The sequence below is a fragment of the Stenella coeruleoalba genome (genome assembly GCF_951394435.1).
Source record: "Stenella coeruleoalba genome assembly, chromosome: 1".
Taxonomy (NCBI): Eukaryota; Metazoa; Chordata; class Mammalia; order Artiodactyla; family Delphinidae; genus Stenella; species Stenella coeruleoalba.
The window spans coordinates 95,963,518-95,974,614 of record NC_137169.1 but is presented as its reverse complement, the minus strand read 5'-3'; positions in this window follow the sequence as shown (position 1 = coordinate 95,974,614).

The window sequence follows — 11,097 nt, the reverse complement described above, 5'->3', positions numbered from 1 at the left end:
GGCCAAAGGAGAGTAAGGACATGTTATTTCAATCACTGCAACGTTGACATTCCCCCACCCCACACCTGAGTTCAAGGACTAGAGGTTCTTGCCCAGCCCTTCAGAGTACTAGAAATAAAGGTGAGATTGCACAGCTGTAGATGACAAGTGTATTAAATGAGACTAGAGCCCCTGTGAAGACCTGGTGAAGATAAGTAAAACTGTGTGGTACTATGAACTCAACAGAACTAGCGTTCAGAAACAGACCCTTATATATGTGATAAAGATGATATTTTAAACTGGTAGACTAACCAACATATAGGAGTGGGACAGTTACTTAGCAATTAAAATAATAGACCCTGGGCTTCCCTGGTGGCGCAGTGGTTAAGAATCCGCCTGCCAATGCAGGGGACATGCATCCAAGCCCTGGTCCGGGAAGATCCCACGTTCCGCGGAGCAGCTAAGCCCGTGTGCCACAACTACTGAGCCTGTGCTCTAGAGCCCGTGAGCCACACGCTGCATCTATTGAAGCCCATGCATTCTAGCACCTGTGCTCCACAACAAGAGAAGCCACCGCAATGAGAAGCCTGCGCACCACAACAAAGAGTAGCCCCCGCTCACCACAACTAGAGAAAGGTCGCGCGCAGCAACGAAGACCCAACACAGCCAAAAATAATAAATAAATAGAAATAAATAAATTTATTAAAAATAATAATAATAGACCCATACTTCATACCATTCACTAAAATTAAGTCATCTGGAGTTTAAGGCCCAGTGTTAAACATAAAGTATTAATGAAAACGTATGAATGTTTGGAATCATAGGGTAGGAAACATTTCTCTAAGACATTTTAAAAAGCTATAAATGGAAAGATTTACAAATTCAACATTATTCCACATAAAAATTTTTTGTGACGAAATGACAAGTGAGATAAAGGACCAGTATAGAGACCATGTAAAGAACTCTCATTAAGGCAACTTGGGATTTTTGGGGGTTTTTTTTTGCGGTACACGGGCCTCTCACTGTTGTGGCCTCTCCCATTGTGGAGCACAGGCTCCGGACGCACAGGCTCAGCGGCCATGGCTCACGGGCCTAGCCGCTCCGCGGCATGTGGGATCTTCCCGGACCGGGGCACGAACCCGTGTCCCCTGCATCGGCAGGCGGACTCTCAACCATTGTGCCACCAGGGAAGCCCAGGTTTTTTTTTTTTAATTGAATATAGTTCCCTATGCTATACAGTAAGTCCTTACTGTTTATTTTATATATACTAGTGAGTGTCTGTTAATCCCAAACTCCTAATTTATCCCCTGCCACTGCCTTTCCCCTTTGGTAACCATAAGTTTATTTTCTATGTCTGTGAGTCTGTTTCTGTTTTGTAAATATGTTCATTTGTATATTTTTTAGATTCCACATATAAGTGATATATATGTCTTTGTCTGACTTACTTCACTTCGTATGATAATCTCTAGGTCCATCCATGTTCCTGCAAATGGTATTATTTCATTCTTTTTTATGGCTGAGTAATATTCTATTGTGTCTATATACCACGTCTTCTTTATCCATTCACCTTTCAGTGGACATTTAGGTTGCTTCCATGTCTTAGCTATTGTAAATAGTGCTGCTATGAACATTGGGGTGCATGTATCTTTTTGAATTAGAGTTTTTGTCTTTTCTGGATATATACCCAGGAGTGGGATTGCTGGATCATATGGTAACTTTATTTTTAGTTTTTTGCGGAACCTTCGTACTGTTCTCCATAGAGGCTGCACCAATTTACATTCCCACCTTCAGTGTAGGAGGGTTCCCTCTTCTCCACATCCTTGCCAACATTTATTATTTGTAGACTTTTTGATGATGGCCATTATGACTGGTGTGAAGTGATACCTCCTTGTGGAGGCAACTCTTTTTTTTTAAAAAGGACAAAAATCTATGAACAGATGATTTATGGAAATAGAACTATTAATAGCCAAAGAAAGTTTTAAAAATGTTTATAATCCAAGAAACTGCAAATTATACCAGTAAGAGGACCATTTTTCAGATGAACAAACTTAAAGTTTGTGAATGTTGGCAAAGCTTGGGAAATTGATAAGGATTTCTTGCTGGTGAACTTGTGAATTGGTATAGCTACTTTGGAGGACAATTTGTCAATATCTTCTAAAATTCAAATCATATCCTGTGACCCAACAAAGATGACCTTGCTTCCCCAAACCCAGTAAGGTAGAAAGAGTCTCCTGGCAAGAGGGACACTACAGTCCTATGTAATATAATCAAGGAAATGACATCCCATTACTTCTGCTGCAGTTTATTAGAAGAAATCATAGGTCCTGCCTACACTCAGGGGGAGAGGATTTCACAAGATCGTTGAGTACCAGAAGGTGGAATTATGAGGGCCATTTTAGAGTCTGTTCACCACAGGGAAGAGGCAAGGAAATGGGAAATTGGCCTTGCAGTCCCCTGAGAAAAGAATCCTGGGAAAAAGTGATGACAGAAGAGAGCACCATGGCAATTGTAAAGGAGAGGTTTTAAAAGCATAGGTCCATATTGCACCTGAATTCCAGATAGACTGTAGAAAAATCACATGTTCCAAATTTTTCTAGTCATTATGTTTGTTAGGGAAAATCCACTTAACGGTTATCCAAAACCAAGAAAGCAGGGAAGGTCACTGAGGAACAGATCCATTCCACAGGAGATGTGGCTCCCCCAGGTCCCAACTGCCCCTAACTCTAATTCTAAGACGGACAAGAAGAGAACACTCTCACGGTGGTTCCCTGCAAGGAAAGAAGGGAAGTGGATGCCCTATCATCCCAGAGGCACAGAGATCGCACAAGTGTGAAACTAGTAGACTAGTGATGGGTTTGTGCAAGTAACGTCAATAAGAACTTTTTAAAACAAAAAACTTGTGATCGCTGACTTGAAGTTGGTGGAGGAGGTCCCCAAAAAGTATTAGGGAAATTCATTTGTATTCATTGTTGAGCAACTGGATTAAGGCATTTCCAGTTCAGAAGGAAATAAGTTATGTGATTCAAGAAAAATTTGTAGAGTTATTTCATTGATGGGATGGGTGGAGTGAGGGACTCTGATGTGTATGGGCATGGATCTGCCTTTAAAGACAGTTTAAGGGCTTATGAAAACACCTGGACTTGGTACAGAAATTGCATTTTCCTTATCCTTCAGCTGCAGGAGTAGGTGGCACAATGAGCCATGTGGATACAAAGGGATTTAAGGAGTTCAGGTGGATGGTAGGGGAGAGGAAAGGAAGTGACATTTAGCCAGTGATTTTGCTAATGTGCAGGCTTGCTCATGTCACTCCCCTACTTGAATATGGCTAATGGCTTCTTAGGCCTCGGGAAAAAGACAATCTCCTCCAGTTTACAAAATTCTTCATAATCTGACCTCTGCTTCCTTTCCAGCTACATCTCTTGGCAGGCGCCCGCCTCTTTCCCTGCCCCGGAGCACTGGGTTCTAGCTTTTCTGAATTCCCTAGACTCTAGAGTCAGGCTACCTGGGTTCGGGTCCTGGCTCTGCTACAGTAAACCCTGGCCTCCTGTGCCTCTGTACTTTCTCTGACAAATGAACCCTCCCTCACCGGGACCTTGTAAGGAGTAAGCCAGTGTTCTTAAAACATTTAGGATGGCTGGATGCTATATAAATTTGTAAATATAAATTATCCAGAAGCACCATGTTCTCTTTTATCTTAACGCTTTTGGACTTGCTGTGCCCCTGCCTGGAATGCTTTTGCTCTGGCCAACTAAGCCTGCCTGATGCCTATTCATTGTGTAAGGTAAGCTGAGAAGCCCCTGCCTAGAGGAGCCACAGCTGATAACCCTTGTGGGAAGCATTAGTGATGGTCACCAAAGATTTCTGGTTGTTTTCCTTTTAGGGAAGCTTCATTACCTTCTTGAACTTACGTGTAACATTCTGACTTGCTTTGGCCAATTAAATGCAGTGGAAATTATACACGTTTTCTAGGCAGAAGCTTTAAAAGCCAGTGTGGGAGTGGCCATATCTGCTTCCAACTGCTGTCATGACTGAGAGCAGGTGCCAGGCAGAAGCCTCCATCAGTTTGGGTCTCTGACAGACCATGAAAACCAGGGCCTGTTGACCACAGTGGACGTGAAGCATAAGCAAGAAATAAATATGCATTAAGCCACTGGGGTTTGGTTTATCCTGCCGGACATTCCTCCACCTCCCCCCAGCTAATTTAAATGTACTGACTTTTAAAATCCCTGTTCCTACAGGATTCAGTGTTCTCCTCCATCAGCACTTTCCACACTGAACTCTAATTGCTGGTTTAAATGTCTGTCTCTGCCGGTAAACTGTACATTGCCTGAGAACAGGGACTGTGACTTAAGCCAATTTTTTTTTTTTAATTTGGAGCTTGTATAGAGCCTGACACAAAGTAGACGCAACGATGCATTGATTCCCTTCCTTCTAATGAGAATGGAAGGAGAAAAGAAGAGTTTGCTTCAGAAAAGTGCTTCATGCTCTCAAGGAACTTTAAAAATTTCTCTCTGTTCTGGTTGGGAGACAACACAACACGAAATGCCCTGTTCTTGAAGCAGATGGCCGAAGTGCTTGGAATCAGCATAGAAGTTCAGGTTCAGGGAGGTCCCGGGGATCAGCAAAGAACTCTGAGTCTGGAGGGTGGGTGATGAGATTTCGTGGTCTGGCATGCTCCTTGCTTAGGCCAAATTGTAATGAAACATTGCTGAGGACCAACAGGCATGAGCTCTTAGTGTTTTTGGGGGGTTTTCAATAGAAATAACTATAGGTGCTTCACACGTGAGATTTAAATCCAGAAGAAAAGATTATATAGATGTGAGTATGTTTGAATTTCAAATGAATAGGTGCTGCGGTGCAGAGGACACATGAAGACCCAGGGCCAACCTGAGGTTACTGTCATTAGAGCGGGTATTTACAGTGGTGGCGAGGGGTGGGAATAGGATAAACAGGATAATGTTCATGCTGTGTGAGAAGTTGGAGGGAAAATGAGAGATTATCTTTTGTGGTGTAATGTTTCCAACTGTATTAACAGATTTTTTTTTGAACTGTGACTGAAACCATATCTGCTTCCTTCCAAAATTATGTTTAAAATGGGAAGAAAAGTAGAAGAATGTAGGAAATGCAGAATGGCTGTTGGGCCTTTTAGACAGGACTATGCTTTTTCAGGGGGTGTGGCTACCCCACCAAGGAGAGTCTAGGAAAAGCCAGATCTGATTAAATAGGAATAGGACAATGGGCATGTTCTGGAATCCACCAGGACTGGACCCTCTTCTTTGCTTCCAAGTCTTGAGTTACCACGTAGAGCAGGCTGGTCTCTGTGTCTGTTATCAATCAGGTGGTAGACTAATAAAGTGGGACGATCATGAACCTGGAAGTGGGGTCACCAGAGGGATGGACACAAGAGCTGATCCAGGGAGTAATTTTAGTTTGCAGGTATCAATGTTTAGTATAAAAGCCTTATTATGCAGCATCTCTTTGGAATCCTCTCACCAAAGAAGAACGTCCTATAAGCATTGTAGATAAATGCAAAACAGCTTATCTGCAAATCTGAGTGCAGGCTGTTTTAAGTTATAGAGCTCGCTTAATTTTCCCTGTTTTACACCTCCCATTCCCTTACTATTTCATATGGGATGAACTGGAAGTCACTGACATTATGCTTTAGTCTGTCATTTTCAAAATATCAGTCTGAATGTCACCCCGAGATGCCAAACTTGGAACTGGATGCAGTAGTTGATGACACTTTGGGTGGTTCCTGTTTTGGGTGAAAGAGGGTACACGTGTTTTTGTTTGTACAGGGATGGTTGCATGAGTGTCTTGTGGTGGCTGTAGGGATGATTGTTTGGAAATGCACGTGTGGAAAAGGTTATGTTTCTGTTAGGCATCTATCCTCTGCATCTTTTAAACATCATTCTTATAGGTGGGGAATTTCTCACATTATAGGTCCCACCTCCCCAAGGTAAAAGATTGCTAGTTGACACTTGATATCCCATCTCCCCATCTTCTGTTGTCACAGAATCTCCACTTCTGCTGGGCATGTTACTTCCCAGGAAGACATCATTTCCAAAATGATTAAGTTCTAGCCAATGAGATACAAATAGAAATGTTATATGTTACTATCAGGAAGTTTCTTTAAGAGGGAAAGAGCAAGCCCCATTCCTCTTTCTCCCTCCTGCTGTCGGGAACACAGATGTGACAGGGCTTTAGCAGCCGTTTTGTGTCTATGAGGTGACATAGAGAATGGAAAACACCTGCTGAGGATGATGACGCATAAAGTTAAGAAACTAAGTCATTAAACCTACTATGAAGCCAACATTCTCAGTGCTTAACTATCTACCTCCAGATCTTCTTTCACATGAGAAATAAACTTCTGTCCTATTTAAGCCACTGTTATTATTTAGTTATATACAGCAGAACTTAAAACCCTAACTAATTCACTTGCTCTTCCAGCCTCCCTTGTGGCTGAGGCATGGGCCTGTGACCCAGGCTCTGTTAACTACACACGGTGGTACAGGACCTCAGTTCCAAAGAGGCAGGCCCTGAGAATTTATCTGGCATGGGTAGTGGTGGAGGGATCAGGATTTTGGAGGCAACAGTGGTGACACATTCGCCTCCAGTGCCACATGTCAGGGTTAGGAGTCCCAGTGTCTGTGCCCAGCAGTGGCTGTGGGGTTGTCTCTAGGACAGTCCCACTTGTGGTTAGGCACACTTCCTAGCTACCCAGCTTCCAATGCCAACTCCTTGGCCCTCCCAGGGATTCAGTGAGCTACCTGATACCTCTAAAAAATTATTTTCCTGTTTCAGCAAGAAGGAACACTAAAGGATATGCCACTCCCCTTAGGTCTATCTGAAGATAAACATCTTATCTTTAATACCTTAGTCTCTATCCTACCTGCTTGAAACCACTGGCTTAAACCCAAGGTTTCTGCTTGAGTTTAACCTTTAATCCTCAGTCTCCTGGGTGTGGGAGAGACTGCAGCTGTCCACCAAATCTATTCTTCTGTTGAAATATGTGTCTACCCTTGTGACTAGGTAAAGCCACACAACTGATCACAAATGGAATGTGATCACTTGTGATGTTTGCAACTTCTGCCTCACTTGTATAATGGGAAGTTGCTTCCTTGGGTTTGCTCTGTTTTCTTTCCCATACTCATGATAGAGCTGCAACCAAGGAAATGAGGAAGCAGCCTTACGAATGGCAGAGCCACAGGATGGAAGGAGCCTGAGTTCCTGAATAACTTCATGGAGCAAAACTGCCTCAACAGCCTGGACTATTCCCCATGGGACACGAAGGAAGACTAAACTTCCATTTTCTGTAGGCCGCTGGCTTGGGATCGCTATCAGCTTCATCTTTCTCTGCTGATACAATGATAATGGAGGAATACTAGGCATGGAACTTGTAATTAACAGCAGGTAATTACAGGTCCATGGAGGAGACCCCAATGCAGGCAGCCATGTTCTCAGAATGTGTCTTGTTTTCTCATTCTAGAGGGAAAGGTGCACATTGAATGGTGTAGGAGCACTGCCATGAGGTGCCAAAGAATCCCAAGTCTTAAGAACTCTGCCAGATCCCAACCACCAGAAAATTCATCTTTTTTGGTTGCCTCAGTTTGAAGTACATACATTCTACTGCTTCTACCCCAGACTTTAAAATGTATGTCTTTACCTTTTATAATTTTGACCACAATGATTAGAAAAACTTCATTTGCAACTGACTTCATCATCACGTATTCCTTCTTTTCTTAAGGATTGAGTTATTTTGCTCCTTTTTTCCTTGATAATCACCTTTTACATTTCAAATCTAAGATTTAAGCTTTAATGTAGCTATGCCCTTTTAACTTGAGCTTCCAAATCATGAGTAGGGAAACTAAGGCCACCTGTTTTTGAAGTTCTGTTGGAATACAGCTCCATCCATTCATTTATGTATTGTCTATGGCTGCTAAGGGGACCAATTGTCACAGAGACCATATGGCCCGCAAAGCCAAAAACATTTACTGACTTATCTTACCAGTTTCATTAACTTTTAGCTCTACTAGACTTTATTTTCTTCATGTCAGATTTATTTTTGATCTGGGCATTTTTTCCCGCTCTCTCATGTCTTTTTTAAAAATTGAAGTATAGTTGATTTATGGTGTTGTGTTAGTTTCAGGTATACAGCAAAGTGATTCAATTATACACAAACACACATTCTTTTTTTTCAATTCTTTTCCATCATAGGTTATAAAAAGATATTGAATATAGTTCCCTGTGCTATACAGTAGGTCCTTGTTGTTTATCTATTTTATATACGTAGTGTGTATCTGTTAATCCCAAACTCCCTAATTTATCCCTCCCTGCCCCCACCCTTACCCCTTTGGTAACCATAAGTTTGTTTTCTATGCCTGCGTATCTGTTTCTCTTTTGTAAATAAGTTCGTTTGTATCATTTTTTAGATTCCACATATAAGTGATATGTGGTATTTATCTTTCCCTGTCTTACTTCACTTAGTATGATAATCTCTAGGTCCATCCACGTTGCTGAAAATGACATTATTTCCTATTTTATGGCTCAGTAATATTCCAGTGTGTGTGTGTGTGTGTGTGTGTGTGTGTGTGTGTGTGTGACATCTTCTTTATCCATTCATCTGTTGGTGGACATTTAAGTTGCTTTCATATCTTGGCTGTTGTAAATAGTGCTGCTATGAATATTGGGGTGCATGTATCTTTTCGAATTAGAGCTTTCATCTTTTCTGGATATATGCCCAGGAGTGGGATTGCTGGATCATATGATAGCTCTATTTTTAGTTTTTTAAGGAACCTGCATACCGTTCTCCATAGAGGCTGCACCAATTTACATTCACAACAACAGTGTAGGAGGGTTTCCTTCTCTCCATACCCTCTCAAGCACTTAATATTTGTAGATTTTTTTGATAGTGGGCATTCTGACTGGTGTGAGATGATACCTTATTGCAGTTTTGATTTCCATTTCTCTAATAATTAGTGATGTTGAACATTTTTTCATGTGCCTATTGGCCATCTGTATGTCTTCTTTGGAGAAATATCTACTTAGGTCTTCTGCCCATTTTTTGATGGGGTTGTTTGTTTTTTTACATTGAGCTGTATGAGCTATTTGTATATTTTGGAAATTAATCCCTTGTCAGTCTCATCATTTGCAAATATTTTCTCCCCTCCCATAGGTTGTCTTTTTGTTTTGTTTATGGTTTCCTCTGCTGTGCAAAAGCTTTTAAGTTTAATTAGGTCCCATTTGTTTATTTTTTCTTTTGTTTCTTTTACTCTAGGAGATGGATCCAAAAAGTATTGCTGCAATTTATGTCAAAAAGTGTTCTGCCTGTGTTTTCTTCTAAGAGTTTTATAATATCTGGTTTTGTAATTATGTCTTTAATCCATTTTGAGTTTATTTTTATATATAGTGTTAGAGAATGTTCTAATTTTATGCTTTTACGTGGAGCTGTCCAGTTTTCCCAGCACCACTTATTGAAGAGACTGTCTTTTCTCCTTTGTATATTCTTGCCTCCTTTGTCATAGATTAATTGACCATAAGTGGTTTATTTCTGGGCTCTCTGTCCTGTTCCATTGATCTGTATTTCTGTTTTTGTGCCGGTACCACACTGTTTTGATTACTGTAGCTTTGTAGTATAATCTGAAGTCAGGGACCCTGATTCCTCCAGCTCCATTCTTCTTTCTCAATATTGTTTTGGCTTTTTGGGGTCTTTTGTGTTTCCATACCAATTTAAAATTTTTTTGTTCCAGTTCTGTGTAACGTGCCCTTGATTATTTGATAGGGATTGCATTGAATCTGTAGATTACCATGGGTAGTATGATCATTTTAACAGTATTGATTCTTCCAATCCAAGAACATGGCATATCTTTCCATCCATTTGTGTCATCTTCAATTTCTTTCATCAGTGTTTTATAGTTTTTGGAGTCCAGGTCTTTTGCCTCCTTAGGCAGGTTTATTCCTAGGTATTTTATTCTCTTCTATGTGATGGTAAGTGAGATTGTTTCCTTAATTTCTCTTTCTGATTGTTGTTAGTGTATAGAAATGCAAGCAATTTCTGTGTATGAATTTTGTATCCTGCAACTTTACCAAATTCATTGATGAGCCCTACTAGCTTTCTGGTGGTGTCTTTAGGATTTTCTATGTATAGTATCATGTAGTCTGCAAACAGTGAAAGTTTTACTACCTTTCCAATCTGGATTCCTTTTATTTCTTTTTCTTGTCTGATTGCTGTGGTTAGGACTTCCAAAACTATGTTGAATAAAAGTGGCGAGAGTGGGCATCCTTGTCTTGTTCCTGATCTTAGAGGGCATGCTTTCAGCTTTTCATCAGTGAGTATGATGTTAGCTGTGGGTTTGTCATATATGGCCTTTATTATGTTGGGGTATGTTCCCTCTGTGCCCACTTTCTGGAGAATTTTTACCATAAATGGATGTTGAATTTTATCAAAAGCTTTTTCTTCATCTGTTGAGATGGTCATATGGCCTTCAGTTTGTTAATGTGGTGTATCACATTAATTGATTTGCAGATATTGAAAAATCCTTGTATCCCTGGGGTAAATCCTACTTTTTCATGGTGTGTGACCCTTTTAATGTATTATTGGATTCAGATTGATAGTGTTTTATTGAGAATTTTTGCATCTATGTTCATCAGTGATATTAGCCTGTTATTTTCTTTTTTTGTGATTTTTTGGTTTTGGCATCAGGGTGATGGTGGCCTCATAGAAAGAGTTCAGAAGTGTTCCTTCCTCTGCAATTTTTTGGAATAGTTTCAGAAGGATAGGTGTTAAGTCTTCTATAAATGTTTAGTAGAAAAAAAAACCTGCATTCTACTCTCCTCCCCTCACAATTACTGTTTTCAATATCATATATTTTACATCTAATTGTTTTGTGTATCTCTTAACTGCTTATTTTGGATACAAATGATTTTATTATTTTTGTCTTTAACCTCCCTACTAGCCTTGTGTGTGGATGATTTCCTACCTTTACTGTATGTTTGCCTTTATCAGTGAGCTTTTTCACTTCATAATTTTCATGTTTCTATTTGTGGCCTTTCTTTTTTCACCTAGAGAAGTTTCCTTTAATAATTGTTGTAAAGCTGGTTTGGTGGTGCTGAATTCTT